This window comes from Falco biarmicus, chromosome 7 (assembly GCF_023638135.1).
Source record: "Falco biarmicus isolate bFalBia1 chromosome 7, bFalBia1.pri, whole genome shotgun sequence".
NCBI classification, from domain to species: Eukaryota; Metazoa; Chordata; class Aves; order Falconiformes; family Falconidae; genus Falco; species Falco biarmicus.
In genome coordinates this window covers 40,937,327-40,963,669 of record NC_079294.1, presented here as the reverse complement: position 1 = coordinate 40,963,669, position 26,343 = coordinate 40,937,327, and the positions used below count along the sequence as shown (strand labels likewise).

The 26,343-nt window shown below is 51.0% G+C and overlaps 1 protein-coding gene across 3 annotated transcripts in view; it reads right to left on the bottom strand.

Moving 5' to 3' along the window:
- The window catches only part of DAAM1 (dishevelled associated activator of morphogenesis 1), a 98,826-nt gene extending 73,070 nt beyond the window's left edge, over positions 1 to 25,756 (bottom strand). For 2 of the 3 annotated variants that reach the window (XM_056346837.1, XM_056346839.1), the window contains exons 1-2: positions 25,683 to 25,756; positions 6,231 to 6,328 (exon numbers count right to left, since the gene is read on the bottom strand). The gene's annotated coding sequence lies outside the window, so the exon portion shown is untranslated. Of the gene's footprint in view, positions 1 to 6,230; positions 6,329 to 14,692; positions 14,796 to 25,682 lie in introns of those variants that run through there. The other variant, XM_056346838.1, reaches the window with a different exon arrangement.
- Between the last annotated feature and the right edge of the window lie 587 nt (positions 25,757 to 26,343).

Sequence of the window (26,343 nt, the reverse complement as noted above, 5' to 3'; positions counted from 1 at the left end):
AGCATGGTTCGCTCATGACAACCCAGGATGGCAACCCGCTTGAGATGCAAAAATCATTTAATGAATAAGTATATTTATATTTATAACCCCACAGCAGTTTTATTTATAGGGATGCCAATCACTTTTACACAGATATAAAACAGGCTGGCAGAATGCCTTAGACTATATCCAGAAACCCGTCTGTAACAAATCTAAGCAGTGATATCTCTGCACACGTTTGGCCAAACTATAATGCTAACACCAGTCATCTTGACTTTAAACATACAGATGGGCCAGGCAGGGCTCACCAAGCCTGCCACATGGCCAAAGATGGATGGATTTTGCTGTCACCTACTGTGAACTGGTTGGGGAAACTACCAGATGAAGGAAAACCAGTCACCATCTGGGCTGTGTGGATGCAAATACCAACACAACACTGGCTGGAGAGCAAGCCAGCATCCAGCTGCCTACAGGTGAACCTCTTTTAAAACCTTTCATCACTGAAATGGGGAGCCTATAAGAAAGGAAAAAAACCCCGCTGGAGCTCTGCAGCATCTTTAAAAGGCGAGGGGATTAAGCTAGAGCTCTTGTGTACAGTTTTTTTTCCCAATCCATCGCTCAAGACACAAAGCTGGGACAGAGGAAGATGCAGGAGAAATTAAAGTCATCGTTTGGCTCTTGATTTCAAAGTAAACAAGGATTTCTAGTGAGACTCCTCCTCTCCTACCACTCCCCAGGATCTTGCAGCTTTATCTAAACTTGCAGAAGTCAAGGAGAGAGGTTGCCATTGATTTCCATGGGGACGGCACTGCAGCATCCCAAACTACCCTGTGTTGTCAGGTGGATCTGGGGGCTTTCTGTTGCTTCCCCTCCAGCTCAAGCTGAGACCACCTGGAGAACTGAAGAGTTGCATCTAATTCACAAGAAACAAAGAAAAAAATGCTCTTCATCCCAGTGGGGCTTCTGGGGTCTGGTTGTCTCAGAAATGGGGCAAGACAGGGATGACTCCATGTGAAATACGGACTATGGATAAATGCATCTCATCCATGAAAGCTGCAGTATTTTCACAAATGCCAAGGCAGAAAAGGTTATTCTGGAATATTACTTTGAATAGCTCTGGGAACAAACCCAGCATGAATTTTCAACTCTTATTCAGCAAACGATTTGAATAAACTGAGGGAGGCTTGCACACACATACCGACACCATTTTTGCCTCTGCTCCTTAGACAATCTGTGAGAGAACAGCTCCCAGCAAACACGATCACTTTGCAGTCCGATGTATGGATTCAACTAACCCTGTCTTGGGGACAAGGTAACCTCTCAAGATCCCTTCCACCCCAATTTTAATACTATTTTACACCACAAACTGTTTACATGCTGGGATTTGCTCTGATTCATCCCTGGAAAGAAGTATGTCTAAAAGAGTAACTAATGGAAAGAAAAAACAGAAACCCAACAGCAGTTCCCTCTCTCAAGGACAAAGCAAAGGAAAACAACCAGATGTAGAGCTACGACATCCTCGATCCAAATGCCTTCCAAAACATTTCCAAATGTTTTCCAAAGCTTCCAGCTGAAGCTTTCACAGCTAGACTGCAACTCCACCAAAGCCTCAAGCACTGCGTGCAGCATCACGGTGCACTGCAGCACATGACAGGGAGATGGCTGGTAATGACTTTTCCAATGAACACACCTGCCAAAATGCACCCAAGACCCTTGTGCAGAAAACACAGAGTTTTGAAGAAAAACTGCCTCTGCCTCTCAGTGGGACACCTTCCAATGTGATGGAGCCCAAATGCTATGTGGGCTTTCAGGAGGAATCAGTGAATGCACATGGCCAGATGTCCTCACCTTCACGACAGGCTTTTGAGTTTATTCTGAACACCTTTGGAAATCACTCCTCTGGCCCTAATCCTTTGGGATTATGGATAATAATAAAACAAAAATATTTTTAAAATTCACTTATGGAAAGTAAAGAGAGAAAAACATAGATCTTCTACATGCAAGCAAGAAATGCTGAGGTTCTGTCCTAACACCAACAAACGTGGACATTTATGGTTACTACACAGCCAGAACTGAGGTGGTTGTGGGAGATTCTGGTCTGAGCAGCTGACCTCAACTGCAGCAGCCAAAGGGCAAGCAGCAAAGTCCCAGCAGTACTTAGCTGCAAGAACTGACCGCTCTGGAGACCAGGGGGCTGGCACATGGCAGGGCCCCATCCCCAGCCTCCTCACCCTGCTGCTGGCACAACAGCTTCCATCCACGCCAACGGCCTCATCAGAAATGGCAGTGCCTGTAAAGCAGAGTCTCAGAGGTCCTTCCAAGTCCCAAGCTGATCTCCACCTCTTTCAGCTTGCTTCTGGACACAATCAAAACTTTCTGAAGAAGCCCTATCAGCTGTATGTGGGCTTTTGATTAGACCTTTTGTAAAGGAAAAAAAAAAAAAAAAAGCTTGCTCGAGGATGATAAAAGTCTAGACACTACAATATATTTTCCAGCTGATCCAGCAAACCTAAAAAGCTCTCCCTTGATCTCGGACTGCCATGATCAAAGCCATTATCCCATCCAGAGCCCTTCTGAAACTTTAGCTTCCAAATGTGCAAGTTATTTTTAAAATCTAAACCAGGCCAAGCCTCTTGTTTGGAGTTTTATGAAGAAAATTGGGTGTGCTCCTCCCAAACCTTTCTCTGCCAGATCTGGAAGTGACTGGTGGGCACGTGGTGGAGGGCAAGAGCATTAGCACCCGGTGGCCACGGTCTGCTTGTGTGGGGAGACACAGCCCATTCCCCCAGAGTGGCTATGGTGTGGGGGAATATTCCCCATCCTCAATTGTGATTAAGCTTTTTGGAGAGCATCCCCATACTCAGGACTTGTGTCTGCCTCTGGCATCCTCCATCACAGGGGTGCATTATTCTGGGGCCCAAGAAGAAACAGTGGCAGAAAGTTTTATTTAATTCCTGAAGAAAACAAAAGTAAGCGCTACAAATTTCCTTTACCAGGTAGCAGGACACCCAAGTACAAAGAACATCTAGTTCTGCACCAAGGGACAACCAGGGAAATAAGGTGTTCCAGGAAAAAAAAAACCCAAAACATTCTCCAGTCTCTTGGAGGACTGTTTCAGTGGTTGAAAGAACAAACACCCAGACCTGCAAAAGCAACTGAAAGCCAAAGGGGCATCAGCTCTGCCTTAAGTAGGATGGTCAAAGAGAGGTGATGGAAGACCAGCCAGCTCATGCCAGACCAGTCAGTGTCGCATGGTGAGCACCAAGCCTTCTGGTGTGCAGTGGCCTCCAGAGGAGGGGACCCATGGTCAGTCCCAGTCACCAAGGTTTGCAGTGGCCAGACCGGGGGAAGTCAAGGGATGGGTGATCTGGTGTGATGAGAAGCTTGGGGAGAACTGGAAAGGCTTTTTGAAAGGATATGGCCACCAAGCTGTACCTCCTATTGTAGGGGAATGAAGGCAGTGGGTTGATTAGCATTGATAACATGCAGCTGTGGCAATTTTGTCTCCCCTCCAGGCAGCCTCAAAAAGTACCTTTCCAATGCTTTGCCATGTCTGAATGCTGAAAACCTTTATCACTGTAACTGGCAAATCATACTTTTTACACCACACTAGCAGAATTCTTATTGCCATATTTTACATCTCTTTTTTCAAATATATCCATAAACATTGCAAATACAGAATTTGTCTCCCTGTCCACATTTAATTGTTCTAGTAGGGTTAAGACTAATCTCCATGCTGTTAGCAATGCTGTTGCAATTTTATTGCCCCTTGAGGCAACTCAAAAAGAAATCTTCCAGCATTTTGCCATGTCTGAACACAGGAGACATTTTTCAGTGTAACTAGCACATCATTTACTTTGCACCATCCTAGCAAAGTTCCTATTGCCTTCTTGTTATACTTTACACTTCTTTTTTCAAACATATCCATAAGCATTGTTAAAGTGGAATTTTCTTCTTCTGTACCCATATCAATTAGTCCCCATCTACGTTGGGTACCAAAAGTTGCAATTTGACTTAAGATGGACAACAAGCATTGCAATATACCCATATCAATGAGTTGCAACAGCTCACCTCTCACAGTGCCTGTTATGGGTTGCAGGCTCTCCCGCTTGTCTCAGCTATGTTGGGCACCAGTTGTAGTCAGACTCCAACTCAGTCAGCCTCACACAGCGTACCAGTTGTTGCAGCACAATCAAACTAGTAGGCTGCAACAAGGCTTTACTGTTGGTCAGAGTCTACTGTCTGTGCTGCATCTCCTTCCTCCAGAGGTCAGACCACACTGCTCCCCCCCCCCCATCCTCAGGGCTATTTAACCACTTAGCTGGAACGAGCTACAGCTGCACATCATCCATGGCAATCAACCCACTGCCGCTGAGGCAAGGCCACAGCTGCATGTTATCAGTGCTGATCAACCCTCTGCCTTCATTCCTCTACATCCTATGTCCCAACATGGACTGCTTACAGGGGGACATTCTTCAAAGAGAGATGGGAACAGGAGATGACTGCCACCACAGAAAGGAGAAGAGAGCAGCGGAGCATCCACATGCTCCAAAGCTATGTAAAAGCCAAATGTAGCTCCCTAGTGAATGCTCAACTAAGTAGCTTCTAAAGCACCGGGGCAAACAAGCCATGTTGTTTCCCTTGCCTCCCAGCATCTTCCTCCATAATTCTGCCCAATTTCTTTCCACTCTGTGCTTTCACCCTCCTCAACTCCAGCATCTCTGCTCCTCCTTCCCACCACTACTGCTGCCCAAACCAAGCAGATCTGCAAAAAGCTGAGCAAAGCAGACAGGCACACACACCAGTAGGACGGAGAGTCACACTGGAGATTAAAGACCCACCAATGCCTCCAGCATCCCTCACTGTGGCTGCAGGGGCCATGCTCCTGCCGAGCAATGGCTGTGCTGCACATCACACATCCCCAGCGCTTCGGGAGGTGTCGTCTGAATCTCCACCAGCTTTCCAGCTGGGTAAACGTCAAGGAAAAAATCAGGTTGACAGAGTTCCTTAAGAATATTTCCATCAAATTGGATTTTTCCCACCCCCATGCACACGGGAGCAGAAAGTGTGAGGGCCACCAGCAATCTGGTGCCAGCTGTGACAGCTGCCATGTCAGCCCCAGAGGGGACAAAGGATTTGCCGGCATCTCCCCAAAATGTTGCTCAGGAGCTGGGCAAGGCAGACAGGTCGTGGTAAACCTGCCCAGCTTCAGCTCTGCCACAGCACAGAGTCCAGCACATGTCCCATTGCTGTGGTTCATCTTTACTTTCCCCAACAATTGTAGAAAGGAGATGGACTTCAACCTTAGCCTCCACACAAGCACACTTTGCTGGGTCTACTGAAGCCACCAAAGCCCCACAGATCCCAGTGATCCCACCTTGCCCTCGCCCTGGCCCCTTCCCTCTCATGAGCTTCTCCTGTGGAAGGACAGCAAAGCCTCGCTGCACATCCATCATCCCCAAGAAGGGCTAATACAAAGCTCCTGACCTCGAAAATTTATGGTCCCTATCACATAGGAGAGCACAGGAGCCGATGGCAATGGCTGCTTCTGGATTTAAAAGGACCTAAACCGATCATGGAAGCAGTGTGCGCCCCAACCCTCACTCCCGGTGACAGATAAATATTGAAGGGGAAATGCTGCGTGACTCATTTAGGTGCCAAGCATGAAGCAGGGTGAGTTCAGCACCATATTTTTCTTGCTGTGAGGCTTTCCATCCATCCCACCCTCTTCTGCAGTGTTCTCATCTCCCGTGTTAAAGAGATGGGAAATGCGTTCATCACTGGTCCTCCTTCCCAAACCAAACATGCAAATACAGGCTGAAAAACACCCAATTTCCAATCCTAGCAAACTTACAGTGGTAACTTATTTCCAGGCAAAGCTGTGATTTTTTTAAGGGATACCACTGGGTTAAGGAGTCAAAGGCATAACTGTACAAGTGAAAGCAAAAGCCCTTTATTTCTGTAAAGTCTTCCCCCCCCCCCAAAAAAAAAAAATGACAGGGAGTAACACAGCTCTTGCCAGTTTAGTGGGGTGTACAGGAAGGCTTGGCGAAAGCAACCTCATTAAACTGGCTGGGTTGTTAAGCACCAATCCAAACACACAGCCCTCTGATCACTGCAGGATGGTCTGGGAACCAAAGGCAACTCACAATTAAACCTGTGACAATCAGGAAAATCCTTACAAATGCCCCCAAGCAGAATCCACCAACACCATCCCCACCCTCCCTTCTTTTTTTTTTTTATTTACTTACATAAGCAGCATGTCAGATAACTTGGAGGAAATCAGATGCTTAATGATTAAGCGACACTTAGGCAGCACTCTGGAAGATAAATACGCCCTTTGGAAACCCTGCAACAAAAACAGACAGTATAAACAGACAGTAACTAATTATTCTGATTAAACCTTGGAAGACCTGAAATACCCGACTGCAGCAGAACAAAGCCAATTTGCGCGGGGCTGCTCACAAAAATAAGTCACACCCTTTGCAAAAAGAATTCACCCAAATAAACCTAAGTGCTTCTACGTTGTTTTTGCTTGCCTGCCTGTTTCTTAAGGTCTAGGTGAATAGGAAACGTCTGCCATACCCTGGAGGGATCCCGTCGCCTTTAGCTGAAATTAGACTTCAAGGAAAGCAGGCAAAGGCAGGTGTCACCAACCTGCACCGGCACGGCAAGGCTCCCACCGCGCACTGGAGGAGCGGCGCGTAGGGGTTTTTCCTCCCCTCCCACCAAAACCAAAGAGAAAGGGGTTTTTGCATTAAAAGAAATTAAGGAAAATAAATAAATCAGGTGTGCTCCTAGGGAAAAAGGAGGGGACAGAAGGTCTAGCCGGCTGCCAGGCTTGGAAGGATGCAAGCTGGGACTGGGATGTGGGGAGATGGCGATGCAGCTGGGCCACGGGGACCAGACAGGATGCGATGGGATGCTTGGCCTAGCAGTGAGAGGAACCTGCAAGGTCCACCAGCAGCTCACCCACCATCGTGGATGCAGACTAGGGCACCTGCTTTATCGTGGTCCATGACACCAGCGCTGAGAGCCTGTCAGAGCAGATGGTGTGCAGAGCAAGACAAAGGGATGTGCTCAGTAGACATTCCCTTACTCCTCTTGCCTTGGAGTAAAAGATGGTTTTCCTCTTCTCCTCTCTCTGCCCTTCCGTCCCCATCCCCCCCTCTTAAATGCCAGCCCAGCTCAGGGGACCATTTAATCTCAAACCTCAGTAATCAATCGGTTCACCCTCACGCATGAGAAAGAGTCACAGCAGTAAGCACCAAATCCCATTTCCACCCAGCAATACAATGTTTTAATCACGTACATAACATTTCCCTTTTAACATAAATCCTGAACAGATCCAGGCAGCCCCCAGGTTGTGGGTGGGGAAGGACACAGTGCCAGGGAAGAACATGGGGATCCGGGGGAGAAAAAGGAGGAGAAACCATTGTGGCAATCACTTAAAATGACAATTTTATATGGCTAGTCCAGTTTGCCACTACCATGATGACGTTTTGACCTCGCGTTCGCCATCACAGAGGATGAGCAGCAGTGTGGCAAGCAGCAAGCCCACATCCAGCTCTGCCACCAGAAGCTGCATCGGTTTTATCCTAACATGCCACCAAGCATGTGGGAAAATGGGGACAGAAAATGCAAGACGGGCACACATGGAAAGACTTGGGACAGGCTGTGAGACAAATAATAGCAACGGGGCCTCTCCACCAGTGCTGTGAGACTTACTCCAAAGCCTGTTCACATCAGAGTGAGCCTTTCTAGCTGGGTTTGAGTAGATTTGGGATCGCTACCTGCCAACACTTGTTATTTCCAAAAGCAAGCATGGCCGGACCAGCAGGACCATCACAAGACTGCCACTGCAACAGGTAGGCAGCTGCGAGCAGTTCAGACTTCGTCCAGACCAGTCCTGAGTGGCATAGCTCACAAACAGCCATGTTAAAAAATATACATATTTTTTTAAAATATAAACACATGCACAGACTTTTCTAATATATAGGAACAAAAGGGGGGACACCCTGCTGAAACCCCCATGTGCAGCTCAACTGCTCTCTTCAGCGACAAAGGAAATGAGAAGCAGAGACCAGGCGCACACAGCCACTCGCCGTGGCGTGGTTTGGCTCTGGGAACATTTCTGGATTCCCCAGCACAAGCTCTAACCTCCAAGGGATGCAAAATGGTCTTGGAGCCACTCTGGAGGAGAAGTGGAGTGGTCCTCAGGGGCTCAGCTGGGCAGATGGAGCAGGATGGAGAGCTGGGCTCTGGGTGGTCATGGGGATGGCTGACCCCAGTCCATGACCCATCAGCTTAAGGGTCCCCAAAACACATATTGTGCCACAAGAACAAACCAGGAATGCCTTCAAACCCACAGTCCACAGCAGAAAACAAGGTCCCCTCCCGGGTCTTGGCAACAGGATGAACCCACCCATGACCACAAGCCTCACCACATCATGATGCTTGAGCAAAGCAAGGGAAACAAGTTCAGGACTGGGGGTCTTGGGGTTATTTTTGACTTCTCTACATGTAGCAGAGCTGCGTTTCTGAACCCCCTTTTTTCAGACAGATCCCATGGCAGGCTTTGGTACAGGAGGTGGTATGGTGCACCAGGATTTTTTCAATTCCTCTCAGCAGGGAACATCATGTTCCTACCTCTAACTGAGATTTCTGCACCATGGTCTCCTTCCAAAGGCCAACGCTCCCTCCCCTCCTTTATTTTTGGCTTTGGTTTCCCCAGGACCTGTAACATCAGGAACTGCTTGGCACAGAGGACAAAGTCCTCAAGATCCACACACATACCTAGAGAAACTATTGCACTTACACCTTCCCCGATCTCTTTAGCCCACGCTGGGACGTGCACAATTAAGAGGGACCAGGCACCACCAGCCACCTGCAGTGTGCTGTTGGAGAATCCAGCCATATCCCCATCCTCTCCCAAAGAGCAGGACATTGCAGTGCAATTCAGGACAGAGATACTCAGTGCAGTATCTAGAACAAATTAAACCTCCTAGGCACAGCAGCAAGCATGGATTTATTGATTCATGGAAAACGTCCTTACAAATTACTTCACTCAGATCAACAGGACAAGACAAAACGAGGGCTCTCCTCGGCAGTGAGATGCTGCAGTGCTATCACTGCAGTCCGGCACTCTAGAAGAAATCACTCTTTCAGAGCAGACACTTCTAACAGGGCTTTGTGGAGCTGGTGGAGGACAATACATAGGCCAGCACAGATCTGTGCCACATCCCACCCAGGCCCCACCTCTCTGTCACAGAGCAAGCAAAGCCAACAGATAATTTCTGCAAGCAAGTAGGTGAAAACGCTGCTTGCCATCAGCTTCACATCTGCAGAAGCTCCATCCATACCTGCTTGTTGGCTTGTGTAGGGCTGCAGCTGCTGAGTGGGATGGGACACAGAGGGTGATGCCACTGACAGCATCTCCTGCACTGCCCCTGCTGCAGAGTCTGCTCATCGTGGGGCAGGGAGGTAGGACTGCCTGCCTGGTGAGAGGTAGCACAGATCCATGTTGATCTCCTTCTGCATTGTTCTCCATCCCCATGAAGCCACATTAGAAGTGACCACTCTGAAAGAGTGATTTCTCCTGGAGTATGGGACTCCCAAGCACCACAGCTTGTTAATCTCAACCACTTCTCTTGATACTGGATGGGTTAACATACTTTCATCAAGCTCAAACTCCCTCCCAGGGCTACTTGTGGTCTGGACCCAGGACGCTGAGACAAGTCTAAGGCCATTTTCTGCAGGTGTTTGTTCCGGTGGTTAAATGCAGCTCATAAATAAATAAATACCCAGATATACCTGTGCCTTATTCTGGATAGCGTGCATCTGGCTTTGGCTTCCAGACATGGGCTGCTTGCTGGACTGAAGAGCCGCTGGATGCCCACCCCTGCCCCCTGACAAAGCCATATAAGCTTGCATTTTGTAGCATCTTGGTGAAAAGGTGAGAGGAGTGCTCACACTCCCCAGGACAAATCATTTCCCTGGCTTTTATGCGTGTGGCACTTCCCTGCACCCTCAACAGTCAAACCAGCCCCAGTAACACTGAGGGCAGGGCCGGGCACTGCCCTTCCACTGTTGGGTCCACAGCAGCCCCGCTCCCAACCTGCCTTTTGCAGGAGTGGACACAGCTGATCACAGCTCAAACTGCTTTCCCTAGCTCCAAATCACCCGCTGCGATCACTTCCCGGCATCCCCATCTTCAGATCACCTCCTCGTTTTTAAAATCAGCTTTAAAAAGACCTACTTTAAAAAAAAATCACTGCAGATGCTGAGTCACATTGTTGGATGCTTCCCGGATGGTACCTACAGAGGTCTTCTAGGAACGCCTCCACCTCATGTGAACTCCCCCGCTGGTAACATTAAAACTACAATTATCTCTGCAGATTAATAAAGGGTACTGCATCGCTGGCAGTAATCTGAGGCAGGGACTCCCGGCAGCAATGAGCGCAAGCTATCAAGGCGTGCAGGCACACACAGCTGTGTTTGTGGTCCCCATCACTCCCAGTCACCCACGCTCTGCCACGCTGCCTCACCCGTTCCCCAAAACACACACCCCCAGCCCCCCGGCACCGATTAGTATTTTGATAAAAAAATGTATCTCATTACACCGATTCGCTTAACTCCCCATCCAGGGGTTGCGATTCCTACGTGCATTGGCTTTGCTAATCGGTTTCGCATCCCTGGTGCCTCCTCCCAGCCCCAGGGCACGGCTCCCAGCTCTGCAGCATCTTTCTGACACATGGACCAGGAACTGCTGCCCTGGCTGGACCATCTGCCTCCATCCTGCTATTTGGGGGTGGTGGGGAGAAAACGGCTCCTTTACATGGCAAGAATTAAAAATATAAATGGACTCGAATCACCGCAGCATTTGCAAACATCCCCTTGTAGCAAACGAGCTGTGCACAGCACAGGGGCATGGGTGATCGAAAGAGGGTACCGGCCACCACTCACAGCTCTTGGGGGCACAGTAAGTAACACCCTGGAGCCCAGAGCTCAGAGCTGGGAAGGTTGCAAGCCCTATCAGCCCTTCCCAGCCTAGGTGAGAGGAAGAGCAATTTGGCACATACACTTTGTACCAGTCCTTACACCTCTGGCTTCTGGGTCAAAGCACTTTCTGGTTGTACCACCTCAGAAATCACCCTCATCGTGAATACCTTTGAGGCCAGGTATAGCAGCACCTGGGGACTACTGCTCTCCATCATGGTCCTAAAATGAGCTCTCGCTGTGGCACGGCAGGTACCCAGGCACGGTGAGTGAGCCCATAAGCACCCCTGAGCACCGCGCGCTTCCCTTCAGCTGCTGCCCTTGCACACCTGAAGCAATACAGAACAGGTGTAAACACACCCTCAAAGTCAGCATCATGCCACAGTGAACCACGAAGGCGTCACGCAGCAATATGCAGCCAGCAAATACCCACTTCTTCCCATAAAAAAATAACTTAAAATGGCAAAGAGGAAAGGCAGAGAATGGGACTGGAGCCAAGTCCAGCAAACACTGCATGGATGCAGGGGCAGAGAGCTGAGGACGTGCCACCACTCGCTGTGGCTGTCACCCCTACCTGGGGACCTTCTTCCGACTGTACTTGTGGAAACACTCCTGCTTTCAGAGAAGCCCATTCAAGGGCAGGGAGATGAGAACTCAGCCCACCCCACACCTTTCAGGGCTGAAAACTAGCGCCATGGTGGGGTGCTGCTCTGCTCCTGAGACACCACGGAAGCACAAACCACCCTGCACTTGGAAAGCGATTCCCCGCTTTCCTGAGCTAGCAAACTTGGGCACCACCACAGAAGGCGATGAGTTGATCACTCAACAGTAAAGCTGATTCCCTATACTTCTATTTAAAATTTGCCTCTCCTCTCTATCTGTAAGCCAAATCAGGGATAAAGCAGGTCAGTGGATCATTCTTTTAGGTACCATGATGAGTGTGTATACATGTTTGGGGGTTTTTTTACATTAAAGGGAAACTAATTCATGTAAACACTTCAATCAGCTTAATTATCCCTCTCCAGGAGTTGTTTTTCTTTAAAAAAAAAACAAAACCAAAACCAAAAAAACCCAAACACTGAAGGAATAGATCATCCCAGGGAGGGCAAACACCCATTTCCCCCAGCAGCCCCCACCTCCAGCATGGCTGCAGCCAGCCAGGCTCCTCCTGGCAGGCTGGGGTGGAGGGGCAGGAGAGCACAGTGGGCCAGCACGGCACACAGCCAGCACACAGGTGGATAAGAGGGTTAAATCCAGCTGCTCAGGGATAAGCTGGTCACATACTGCAGATATTTTGCAACGGCAAATGGCAAATAGTGGTATGCCAGCCTACAGCAAATACTGGCACAAGTCGCTTGCATGACTGTCACCAGGTGTTTTAACTCAGAAGTTGCCGATATTGGAGACCCTGGAGCTGCATCTTGTTAAACCTCTCCCGATGAACTGCTTCCTTGGCTATTTTGAAGCTTGCAGTAGAGAAGGCTGAAAAAGTAAAGTGACTCTTGGCTTTGAGGCTGGAACCTGGAGAAGATGAGGCAGCATTTTTTACCTGTTGTAACTTTTTTGTCTTCCCAGGACTCTTGTGGGGCCAAACACAGAAGAATTTGAGATGCTGTCACACAAGAGAAACTTTGGGAGATAAAGCAACCAGACACCCACCCAGTAACTCCAGCACAGCACCAACACAGACAGACTGGGGTGCAAACAGGCAGCCCCCAACATGCACATGGCCACAACTTGCTGATCTTAATATCAGGCACATAAAATCCCAGGTGGCAACTCTGGATTAATACATTAAATTTCCCCACTGGCAAATAATTTCCCTTTTGCATTCCAAGACTTAAAACTTCTTCCAATCGCTGCTCAAGCTGACCAACATCTTTTTATTCATTTGCATCCAGAAATACTAAACTGCTGCCTCTTGGAATTCTGCAGAGATGGAGGGCCCTCTTCCCTGTCCTGAAGCCACCAGCCATGCCCTGGTAGCTGCAGCACAGCCACTAAATCTTAAAACCTGTCAGAGAATGGAAAGCTTATGGCTATGTTGCAAGAGCCAGCGCTTCCAAAATCTGCGTTGCCCAGGAACCCAGAGCTAGAGACCCCCACACGGCTACCTACCAAGCAACCTGCACCTCGGCTGTGGTCCAGATGTAGGTTTGTAGGAGACAGCGATGTGGAACTTGGCCATGGGATGTCCCACCCCATTCTCCTCCCAGCTCCATTCGGAGGCAGCCAGCTACATCCCATGTTAGCGCATTTTGCATAATCAAAATGGGAGTTAGCCTACGTAACCACAAGCTGAAGGGTATATTTAACTCAACTGGAAGACAAAGGAGGTCAGGTCCACCGCAGATTAAATTAGCTGAGCCTGCTAACGCCAGGAGCTCCCGTCTGCCATCGACCACGCCTACCATGGATTTATTCCTCCTGGCTCTACGATTTAGTGGTCCGCCAAGGAGGAATGGTCCTGCTCCATCAAAGCTCTGAAAAGGAAAACACACAGCAAAGAGGTGGCAGAGTGGGTCCAACAGGTTCCCAAAGCCTTGGGCAGGACACAGTCTCACAAGGGTTTGTATCACCTGTCTAGCCATGGTGTGGGATGAGGTGTGGTAACCTGCGTGGGTGCTGCACCTCCTTCAGCCCACAGGGAGAAAGAGGAGGATGGAGGACAAGGGGAGACCCCCCTCAAGCTGCCCCAGAGCCCAGCTCCAGTGTGTCCCCTGCATCCCAGCACAGTATGGGAGGAGAGTGAGGACGTTCCCCTCATGGTCTTCAGGACGTTTGCTTCAGATCTGCCTCCTGGGAAAACGCTCATTTTCCCTGTATAATTTCTGCTGATAACACTTCATCCCCCACCACCTTCACTGCAGTCTCATGCAACTCAAAGATGCGGCCAAAGACGTGGTTATTTTTACATTTTCCTCCCAGGAGATGGTCTCTCCATGGAGCACAGCTGCCACAGCGCATCAGATCATTACACCATGCCAGCTCAGCCCCACAACAGCTGGATGAAGTCTGGAGGAGACCCTGCCACCAGGTATTCTTCTGCCTCACTGGTGTTAAAACACCCCAGCTTCTCAGTCTAGGGCATCCTAAAGATGGGGCCTAAGCCCCAGCCCCAAAGGTAGCAAGGTGCCACTCCACTCTTACTCTCTCCATAGTTCCCCACCCAAGCCCCAAAACCATCTTCCAGTCATCCCAGTTTTGGATTTTTCTGAGGCTTTTGCATGTGTCATGGTACTCCATGAGGCATCTGCCTCACCCACATCTAGGTCTTTGTGGATCCGGATCCAGGACTTCCAATTTGTCCCAAATTCTACCCCCACCCAGGGAGAGACTGGGTTTGGCTGTGCCAAGATGTCAAAGTCCACAATGACCACCCTCCTCGATGTGGCACATGAGCTTCAGCATCACATAGATTCTCTTTAAACCTGCATGTCTTATTGGACACTTTTACACTGGGACAAGAAAAAAAGCAGCATTTCCACAAGTAATCTAAGAACTTTTAGACTTTGAAGAGTGGGGTGATGGAGAGCAAAGCATGGGGCATGCAAGGAGAGGCTGTTTGTACACCCATGGGAGAGGACCAAACAGCACGGGAGGATGGTCTTCTGTGTGCTGTGGCCTATCTGCAGCAGCTACACCCTTGCATGAACACAACATCACCATCCTACCACCAACGCCCCGTAACCCACTGCCAGCAGAGCCCACATACCTGGCTCGGAGCTAGGGTGGCAGCAGTGGGTGGCACGAGGAAAATGGGATCCTTTCCAAGAAAGGGAACACAGTTGGCCTGTATTTTCTTCCCCTCCTTCCCTTGAAATCACTCTTCCTGCAGTCTGCCTGTGACACAGAAGCCAGGCATTCAGGGAAGCAGGTAAGAGGCTGCACGCTGATTGTTTATAGTTACTTTACAAATAAAGGGGGTCATAATGAATGTTTGCATCCTAAAAGAAATCCCAGTGCCCTTCCCCCACCTACACCTCCCAAAGAAAAAGCACAAATCCAGCTGCTCTGCAATCTTATCTTGATGCAGAAACAATCTGAGACAGAGATATAAGGGTCCCCCGAAGGCATGGTTTATTAAAGGCATCTTTATTTAGTTGATTCTCTTCAAAAATGCGGCACTGAAGCGCCATTCCCAGACTGGTTTTCATCGCAGCAGCAGCAAACACGACCCAGGCAGGGTCCCCCAGCCTGGCAATGCAACATGCTCCCGCGGAAAGCTGCAGGATTTTCTCAGGCTAAAAAGCAACTCAAGACCAGGGGGATACACCCAGGCCAAGGCACTTTGAGGGACCCACAGCTGAGAGCCATGAGGAGATCCTAAACGTGCCCTGGTCTTGCCCCAGGGATGGTACAGAGATGGGGACCGGCACATTAATGAAGTTCATGGGACACTCCCTATTTACCCAGCAGCTCTGCCTCCGTCCCCACACCCGCTGTCGCAGGGGATTGCACGCTAGCAGCCAAATACACCTAATCCCAGGTTTCAAGAACCAGAGCTACAAAACGACCGCACAAAGAGGCAGCTGTTCACACGCATCCCAGGGAACCTCCCCGCAACCAACGCCTCTCTATTTATCCAACACGCGATCTTTACATGTTCAGCTATTTTCATCCACCCTGATATTAATGGATGCAAAAGGCAGTTGGGTAAGGTGTTCGACAAAAATCTCATTTAGAGATCAAGACAAGCTTAATTGGTTTCTAGCCAGACCTGCACAAAGATGGGTCACTCCAAATACAGTTGCTAATCTGCCCATTATACTCCCTAAGCTCCCACTGACAAAGAAAAAGAAAATAAAGATGCACAAAGGAATGCAGCATTTTGAGCATGTTACTTCCAGAGAGTAACACATCAGAAACAATGAATTCTGCAAGAACAAGGGCTTTTCTTTTCTTTGCAGGAAAAGAATAACCAAGTGGTAAACAAAGAAACAACAAAAAGACATAACGTAGATAAAATCTGCATTTTTCACAGGCAACCCCCATCCATTTTAGGTTCTTGAAGAGCATTTCCAGCAGCTATTGTTCCTGTGGGCAGGCAGAAATAGGGAAAAAGCTTATGCAGCCGAGGAGACGTCATATCACAAGTGACAGAGTAGAAAGGATAGAGAACCTCGTGATTAAAAGCACAGGATTGAAACCCTGGAGAGCTGAATTCACTTCCTAACTAAGCTATAAAAAAATGAAAAATTGCGAGTTTCCTGTGTGATCACATCCTAGATAATTTATTCAAAAAGCTAGTGTTGAAAAGCAAGGGAGGGGGAGGAAGCAGGAGGAGGAAGGGGAAGACCCGGTCCTGTGGGCTTTTAATAGGCTTGAGGTTAGACCAGCACTGGCAAGCTGTTAACATCCATCTGTGTTGGGTGCTGCATGATCTGGAGCCAATGCTGGGAAACCATTGAGCATCCCATGAGCTCAGTTAAGAGACCACCGTACTCCTCTGCCCATGTGCACAGCACAGGCTCACCAGCACCGCGTCCCCAACAGCAGCATCCTGCAGCTTTCACAACATGGAACTCCGAACAAAAAACAAATCCACATGCAAAATGGAAAGGTTAGCGATAATTTTCCCTCTTGTAGCTACGCAAGAATTTAGAAACAAGAATATAAAGCTGTCCTCCCAACGCAGCATATTATAAATTACGTGGCAATGCAATTACAGCGCTGCAGAGCCAGATGCAGCAGCGGCACAGGTAGAAGGGCGATGAAAGGGTCATTTGGTTACAAGCTTCTCCCCTTGTGCAACAGCCCTGGACTCCCAGCTCCGGCATAGGAGGTCTGTTTATTTTCCTGAATCTGAGCCAATTCTGCTCGGTGGTGTTGCACCCAAGGGAGAGCAGAGCTGCAGATCCTTTGGCACGACAGAGCCGAAAGTAAGGCCAGCACTGGAAAAGACAGTGGTCATGTTTTGGACCTTTACAGCAACATCCCTCAAGCTCCAGAGCATCTTTGCAAGAGCCTTTTACAGCAGCTGGGTCCATAGGGCAGAAAGCAAGAGAGGTGTTTTTCTAAGACCTTCCTCAACCATGATGGGCACTTGCAAATCCAAGGTTGGGTGCAGGGAAAGGGCAGCCTGGTCCTTGGCCTTAGACAAGGGCTACCACGCATGGAGATACAAGGCTGGTGCCATCCCAAAAAGCTGCCGTGGGAACCCCAGAGTGAACAGATTCAAACTTTTACTTTCAGCAGCAAGAGAAGCTGTAATTAGCAGCACTGAGCACAGCCCAGAGGCTGGGTATGACATCCCCATGACATTATTTGACAAGATGACTGTTGTATGTGTTTTATTTGGCTTTTGTCCCCGCTTCTGGAAAAATGAGCACCCATTTTTCATAGATCTCCCTCCCTCCTTCACATATCGCCCAAAGAGTCAATTTCCCAGAAAAAGAACATGCATCTCAAGGGTGCACTGTAACAGCCCATTGCTATAGTTGGAGCTCAGCTCTTAGCATCCCCAGAGATGGCTCCCTTCTTAACTGCTCCAACACCCCACAGAATACTGGGGATGCCAGACCCCAAAGACACAGTCTGGCCCCGACTCCAACCAAAACGAAAGACCTAGTCCAAAACAAGGCAAAGGGAAGAAAATGTGGACATGAAGCAACTGAGCTACAGTTGTGAGACATATCATCACCACTGTCTCACACATCTCTCACCTAGTTCAGCCTCATTCCAGTGCAAAGCCAACAGAGCTTCCTCCAATGCAACTACAGGTGATTCTCTGGAAATCCATCCACTGGGTATTTTGAGGTTAAAGTCCCTCTTTACTTTCTTTTTCTCATGCTGAAAGTTGTCACGCTACAGGATAGTTTGAAAAGCCAGGGAGATACTGTATTTATGGATGCAAGGAAAGTCCTAGCATGCCAGCTAAGGGAATGGCACAATTTCATGACCATATAACCCAAATCACAGCTCACTGCACATCACTGCAGTTTGAACACAACTATGACCACTGCTGCATCACTTAAGAAATGGCAAATTTTGTTGCACCCAGTGAACAGAAGAGCAGTGTTTAATACAAAAGTAAATGTGAGAAAGCGATGAGCATAAAGACTCATTTCCAGCTCTATACTCAAAAGAAAACTGACTGTAGGGATTACAATATTTAACACGCTCCAAAAATTTTCCTCGACATTTTTTTTCTCTATGTGATGGGTAGAGATTTCTTGTGGCTCCAGAGCCACCAGCTATTTCACATGCAATTTGCCAGGTGACACTCTGCACAGAAGACAAGGAGCTGGAGTTTATAAATGGATCTGGTTGCCCCCAAAGAGCCTCCAGCCTCTTCGCAGGGTGCCTCCAAAACGCTGGGGCGAGAAGGTAGCACATGGGCTGAGGTCTCAAAACCAACCTTTAATACCCAGAGAGCTTTGGTAAGCAAATGGCTTACGTAAAATACCTGTCAGAATACCAGTTTGAAGCTTGGCTCTTGTAAACAAGGTTGCTCTGGAGGCACTGGGGATTAGCACACTTCAAACAGTCCTTGGCGTGACTTACTGGAGCGCCCAGGAACAGATTTGCAAGTTCAGCTTTTCTCTTGCCTGACACTCGCCCAGCACCACTGAGCAACACCCAGGCTACCCATAGCCTTAACCCTGCCGACTCCCACACACAGAGGCTGAGGAACAGTGATGGGGAGGGGAGAAGCCCCACGCTTGATCACTGGACTTGATGGAATGAAAACCCAAGACAGCATCACCACACTGCTTCTCTTCCTTGTAGCTGGAGAAGGTCCAGCACCAGGCTATCTGTGAGCAAGCTGGGCAAGTGTCCCTTGGCAGAGGCATGGTAGCCAGAAGTTAGGTATGGGATGTGCAAGGAGAATGGGGCCAAGCAAAACCAGGCAGCGGAATGGCTTAACCTGACATTAAGGCAGAGAGCACCCTCTCTTTCCTGCACTGGGCACACAGCTGCAACCAGGACACTCCTAGTGCCTCGGGGGCAGAGGGAAGAAAACCTCAGAAGCCGGGCAAGGCGATGGTATCCACCTTCCCAGCTGCATCTCTCCCATCCTCAGCTCTGGCTCAGGCAAGAAGGTGCTGTGGTTTCCAGGAGTGGCAGCATGAAGGAATGGGAGCGCGAAGGGTGCCTGGCAGCCACAGGAGAGAAAGCTTTACACAAACAGATTTACAGGTGCTTACATCCACACAAGCATCCTTGAAGGAAACAGCTGCACCAGACCTCAGCTGCCACAGACTCTCCAGGATGGCACACGAGTTCGCAGCTCCTCTAAGCACTGTTCATTTAGAAGATGCTGAGGCCAATAAGGAACAGACACCCAGGGAGGGGGGATGGAATATCATCTCACAACAAGGTGGAAGTCAGATGGATGTGTGGCTTCAGAGAGCTGCCTCAGAAAGGTCTACACAAAAGAAACACTCAAGAGCAGCAGCAGAGCAGACCCACCACAGCCTAAGCTTAATGTCATGCAACACATGAACCAGAAAACATCCTGGCTGTGCTCCCTCCACAGCTGTGCCATAGCAAGCAGTTCATCTTGTTTGTTTGGGGTGGGGGAAATGGTCTCCGGACTGTCTGTCTGTTCTCCTCCCTGCTGAAGCTGGGAGCAAGGTTTGCTGCTAGCAAAGGTTGCCTGTAACAAGGACCGAGCTGCTAGGATGTCACCTGAGCAGTATAAAACACTGCGGCTCTCTCCAGCAGCCTGACCTGCTGCACTCTCCCTCCTACACCCCAGACCTGAGCAACTGCAGGTGTGTGTCGCCCCCCAGAATGATGTCCCTCTGCATTCCCCATTCTCACACTCAAGTTTTCTTTGATTTGTAGGACAAGTACCATCCTCTCCTCCCTGCCCAAGCAGTGCAAAGAGCACAGGGTCCAGAGCACAGCCCTGCTTCCTTACTCTGCAGCCTCATGGTCCGGTCAGCTTTGTTCCCGTCCAAAAACAGTGTGTGCACTTTCCTGCTTTTTGATAATTTATCCTCAAACCTAAAATCTCTGAGAACATCCTGATTGCTAGAAAGACCTCCATCGAAAAGGCAAGCTGATCATCACTCCTGTGAAGCACTGAAGGAACCAATGCCCTGCAAAGCCTTCCCCAAAAGCTGCCAAACTCTGTAGCTAAGTTTTGCATATTGGTACACCGCCCAGCTGCTCGTGCTTCATGCAAAATCCCCCCAAGTCTGCCTCTGAATGGCACAGTTTTGAATTGCCTTCCTCCTGCCATAGTGCTGCAGGGCAGGATCTGCCAGCAGCCCAGCCCGCTGCCACTGGGAGATGGGCATGAAAGTCCCACCTGAAAGAGGAGTAGCAGGGAGCAATGAACACCTGGAGATCCCAGTGCATTTTCCTCTGCTGTCCCAAGGATGGGCACAGGTCAGATGAATTGACTGGGTCCTTCCCCACTGTTTATCCCACCGCTGTCTGCCTGCTGCCGGGTTGCTTTGAGCTTTGGTGCAACTGCTTTCCCAGGGCCTGTGGAAGAAGGGATGAGGAGCCTCAGTGCAAAAATCCTGGCAACAGCCCAAATCCAGAAACTGGGAATTAGGTCACTGGGTTCAGCTTCTGAAAACTGTCTGTTTGGGAAGGGTGATAAAACCAGCAACAGCCACATTCGCTGCTGAAGCCAGAGCTGGACACTTCTGCTGCTCCTTCACCACACCCTCCACACATTTTTTTCATTTACCCTCTTGTAAAAACACTTGCACGTTGATGGAGCAGCCTGGAGAGAGACTGACTTCCAGGCAGTGAAGCCGCGTGCACAGGGAAGACATGATTCAGGTAAGCAGCACGTAGCTGAAATTGCTATGCAATGCTCACGCAGAGGAATGCAGAAGGCAAAACATGAAGCCACTTGTCTGGCAAGGCGAATAACCCTTCAATCATCTGCCAAGCCCTGCAAGCACCAGGGAGCTCAGTGCACTGGGTTAAGACAAGGATGCCTCCAACCAGCAATGTGCCACCTCTTGCTACCTGCACTGCGGACACACTGCTGTATTTCCTCAGTGCTGAATCCAGAAGAGTTCAACAAGAGAGCTCCACAATGACATAAAAGAAAAATCCAAACAGCAGTGAAGCAACTGGCATGTCCTCCGGGAAGAGACAAGGTATGGAGAGCAACCCTGCTCCAGTGGTTTGACACGTCAGCATTGCCATGATGACCAGCTGGCATGTGCCGTGGTGGGTGAGAACATGCCCATCGACCAACACTGCCTCTCCAGTGGGTCAGGACAATGTTTTGAACACAAAGACTCTCAAGGCAAGTCAGTCCATGAGGAGTAATTAGGGAGTAATTTATTGAGTCACAACAATACTGACTCATCAATGACTGTCCCTATGTTGGCGCACCCCATCCATTTGGCGACTGTAGGAAGAAGCCAGGAGTGACCTCCTCGCCCACGTATTCCAAGCAGCACAAACTTCTTCCATTTAGCAAGTTCACAACGAACTCCCCCAGAGGGCTGGGGTGAGCACAGGAGGGAGCACGAACAAGACACGGTGATCGGAGGAGATTCATGCGGAACACACAGGGGTTGCTCCAGACCTGGGTGCAGCATGGGACGGGACGCCCTTGGGAATGATCCCCCCAACTTCGCCTTGAGGCCAGATGTCCAGACAACTTGACATGTTAATTTGGTTAATTTGCTGTAATTCAGGTGGCTGGTGCTCAGGCCACACCAATCATGAAACAAAGCACTGTCAGCTCAGATCATGAAACTCTCCAGTCAACTAACCACATCTTCATGGTGTGCCAGGCCACTTCTCATCTCCACCTCCTTTGGTTTTCTTCTTGGTGGCCACAAAGATTTGAAGGCTTTATGACTCACTGAGCTGAGATTTTCTGCGCTACCCCAGAACTCCTGGTTCTTCTGCATGCTCCAGAATGATATGACACGCCACGAGGACAGGAGATACCAAGAGCAAATGACCTCCTGAGAGGAGACAAGGGTAAGAAGGCACCAGCACCGCTTTTCTACCAACCCAGCTCAGGCTGAGGAAGCAGTAGGAGGAAAGAAGAATCAAAAGCAAACAGCAAAATCACAACCAGTGTCTTGCAAGGACCTGAGGACCCTCTATTTTTTGCATTAAATAGAGAGTTGGAAATATGTCATTCAGGGTGAAGGAACTAATGCAATATGCAGAAGAGCCTCTGCTGGCATATTTAACTACTTTCCAACCCTTTACTAGTCGTTCTTCTCATCCCCTAGTAAGGTAAGCACATAAAGTTAACCTATATGGCTTAGCATCTAGACTAATCGACATAAAGTCAGGATCAGACATTCAGTATTTCTTCCTCAACTTACAGCCCTTTGTTCAGATCACCTTTTATTTCAGCACAGCACTGAGGTCTGTTGTGGTGCAGGAGTGAAAATTACACATATGATTATCTTAAAATGGGGGGGGATCAGGGATCAATATGTTCATGATTTGAATTTTACAGCATTCAGCTGCCACAACTTGCAAATAAACAGCTGTCCCAGCAGGTCCATGCAAGCTTAACAGCACAGCAGTAAAACACAAGATTTTTTCTTCTCCTTTAAAAAAAAAAAAAGTTTTACCTATATAAAAAAAAAGCATATTAAAAAAACCCCTGCAAACTGAAGAGCTGCAGTTAGGTCACACTCAGCTCCAGCAGAACAAGCGCATCCTGCTTTACATGGCTTCACTAGTCACTCCATGGCAGTAACAGCTTTCTGAAGCCAAGTTAAAATATTTAATTACCAGCATCAAGTCAGAAACCAAATCGTTCAACAAAATCCTCATTTGTGAGCGAAGCCTGCAGAAATGTCGTTGAGCAGGCTTTGGCAATCTCCAAAGCTGACAGCTGGATGCCCTGGCTTATCGACTGCTCGAGCACACGCCAAAAAAAAACAACCTCTGAATACTTGCAGTGCCGAGCAAGCCTTCAAGGCAGCCCCGCCAGCCTCTTAAAAAGGTTCACATAAATAGGCAAGCTTCGTTTATTAATACTTCAGAGATAAAAATGGATGTGTAGGAGCAGTGCAGTGTGTATCTATGCAGCAGGAGGATGGGAAGAAGACCACCCACTCTGGGTGGTGCATCTATCAGCATCCACAGCCGGTTTCTAACCAGTTCAGGTTATAAATGCAGCAGGTACGTTTGCTACCTGCGCACGTGGTGGGCTGCCATCAGTGCATCAGCCAAAAACCTTCAGGCAGTGACCCAGCGCTGACGGTCAATGCAGGCAAAATGCAAAGCAGAAGAATGGAGTGAGAGGAGCCACGCTCCTGGCCAGCTGATAAATGGTATTTGTGAGGAGCCCAGCTGCCCAACAGCTCCATGCCTCCCCGGCACTGGGTTCCTCAGCTGTGACAATGACAGCATGGGAGAAGAGGTGGAAGAAACCAAAACAAAGCACAGAAGCAAAGGGAGATAAACACGACCCAGTTAGACTGGCTGTCCCCAGCTCCTGCCCGCCCTCGGCAGGAAGGCTCATCTGGGACCAGAGGTGCTGGCCACCAGGGCTGTCCCTTTCCTGCTCCCTCCCGCACCCCTGCTGCAAACAAAGGGTCAGATAAGGAGCCAGCTCAGGTCAAGACCGGCTGGACTCTGTTCCAAGCCCAGGGGAGCGGATTCGGCACTGATTTTACACCTCACCCATCCTGTTTGCCTCCCCGGGCTGGAGGCCTGGACACAGAGCCCTGTGGTGTGCCTGCGTGGCTGGCTGGCCCCAAAAATCCCGAGGCCACGGCAGGGGCAGCACTGGCAGAGCCACACAGCAGCCAGGGGCTCAGCCAAGGGCTGGCCAGAGCCAGGAAGCATCAGTGCTTCCTGCTGTCCCGGTGTCACACGTCGTTGGGCGGTCAGAGATCGCAGACTTTGGCTTTTGCTTCCTGCTCCTGACGGAGCAGGGGCAGGTCCCGGCACACAGCCACAGGGAGAGCAAGGCAAGTCACTCATTAATTGAGGAACAGCAAGGTGGATGCCTGACCCGCTCGGAAGGCAGTGCGTGCTGAAACGAACTCCAGCGCCCACGGAAAAAGGTCCAAATGCTGCAGGACCCACTTATTCCTGGTGGGACTGAATGAGGGGCAGGCGGGGAATGCCAAAGGCTTTGGCATACGTTGTTTTCAGCGAGGGAGGATAATGAGGTTACATCGTGGTTCACCACTGTGGTCTTAATACACACCACCACTCGATTTTGTATGCAGCACCAGAATCGACCCCTAGAGAGGGGGAAAAAAATAATGCAAAAGTCTTGTTCTGCCATCCCTCTTGGTGCAGCTGGGAGAAGCTGGCTGGTTGTACAACGCCAAGTGTCTGCAGTGCTAGGGCCTGGCTGAAATCACTACGCAGCCCATGGCCAAGGGCTCCCTGTGCCCCGGCACCAGGCAAAGGGGGCTTGGCTGTGCCCCGTGGTCTCCCACCCGCTTCTGATTTCCGCAGGGAGCTCCTCGCCCGTGGTTTAGCAGCACAGCCCCGTCAGCTCAAGTGGCTTTTGTCAGGAGAAGAATTATCATTTGGTTTTGCCTTGAATTAACCTTGATCACTTAAAGATGCGGAAAGCCTGTTTCACACAGGCGCCGATGCAAGAGGCAGCACAGCTGCCCGCAAGCGGTGCAGACCCCAAAGACAAAACCCCACTGTTAATACCGACGACTTATGCCAAGCAAGTCAAGAGCAGGACCTGACCACAGCCAGTGCACGCCAGTGGCAATGGATACCAAGCCCAGAGGCTCGCACACGGCAAGGGCATCGTCCTTCCTCCATGCAGGGCCCCTGACCTGAATCTCCCTAAATTTCCAGCCCAGTGACAGACCTGACGCCCCTGTCTGGCAGCATTCCGGCTGCTGCCGATGCCACAAACCCGCTGGTTCCCTGCTGCTGACACAGCCACAGCCCAACACAGCGACACATTGAAATCCTACTCCCATCCCAGCATCGGGCTGGATCAGAGCACGCCTGCAGCGAGGTGTTTCACACCAGCACTGGTGGTTCAGCACATACAGACGATCAGGCAGCCCCAGATTGCTGTGCCTGGTGGGGAGGCACGGGGGAGGGTGGACCCCCACTCCTCGCAAAACCCGCTTTGGTCAGCCGGGGGAACCCTATTCCTGGGGCTCTGCGGGTACGCAGGGGGTCACACCCCGGCCCTGATGGGCCCAAGCCCGGCCCGAGCGCTGCCGCAGGGGTGGGCGCCGCGATGCCAGCGGGAGCCGGGGACGGAGTAGCCCTCGGAGGCGTTGCCATGGAGAAGGGAGAGCGGCAGCATCCCGCATCCCGCATCCCACGTCCGCGCGTGGGCGCCCCCTGCCCGGCGTCCACAGGGGCGGGCAACGCCCGGGCACGGCGGGGGCCGCTCCCCTCCCCGCGCCCACCCCCCGGGCCACCCCGGGGCTGGCGGGCACGCCAGGCCCTGCGGGACCGCAGACCCGGGGCGCCGGGGAGGGGTGGGGGCGCCGCGGGGCCCCGCCGCTCCCCGCCAGAGGGGTCAACCCCACGCAGCGCCCCGGGGCGGGGTGGAGCACGGGCTCGACTCCCGCTCTCCCCGCCTCCCCCACGGCACGGCAAAGGCAGCCCCCGAGCGGCGACAAACCCCGGCCCCCCGCCCCGCCGCAAACCCCCCCCCCCCCCCCCGCCCCGGCACCCAGCGTCGCCGGGGCACGGGAGAAAAGCACCCCCGCCGCGCCGTCCCACGCCGCCAAGCCCCCACCCCCCGAGCCGACCGGGACCGAGGGGCGGGCGGCGGCGCCGCTGCCCGAGCGCGGAGGACTCACCCCGCGGGCGCGGACGGCCGTACCTGCCGGCGCGGCGCTGCGCTGCGCGGCGCGGAGCCCGCCCGGCCCCTGCCCACAATGGGCCGCGGCCGCCCCGCCCCGCCCCGCCCCGCGCGCTGACGCCACCCGCCGCGCCCCCCCGCCGCCGCCGGGAGTTGTAGTGAAGCGGCGGCAGCGCCACCGGGGCCGGCGGGCGGGCCTGGCGCGGGGCGGGAGGCACCGGGCGGGGCTCCCCGGGGCGCGGGCCGCAGGGGGGCGCGGGCGCCAGACCCTGGGGGCCGGGGGGGCCTGGCCCACCCGGGCGAGCCATGCGGCTAACGCCCGGCGGAGCCATGCGCGTAACGGCCGGCGGCGTGGGGGGCCGTGGCCCGGGAGGGTCGGCGTCCGCGTCCCAGCTGCCCGGCTGTGTGCTCCCAAGCTCCAGCGTCCTCCACTCGTCAGCTCGGATTTCGGAATCCCGTTTTCCAAGGGTTCCCCGGTTCGTGGCATCAGAGCAGCGACGCGGTACAGGGGTGGGTCCCCACGTGCACCGGGATAACCTGGCAGGAGACAAGGCTGGGGGCTCCGTACCTGCTTTTGGTGCACATCAAAACTCCAGATCAAATTAATAGTGCATAACATTTTAGCTTGAGTCAACACGTTTTTTCAGGATAAGGGGTCG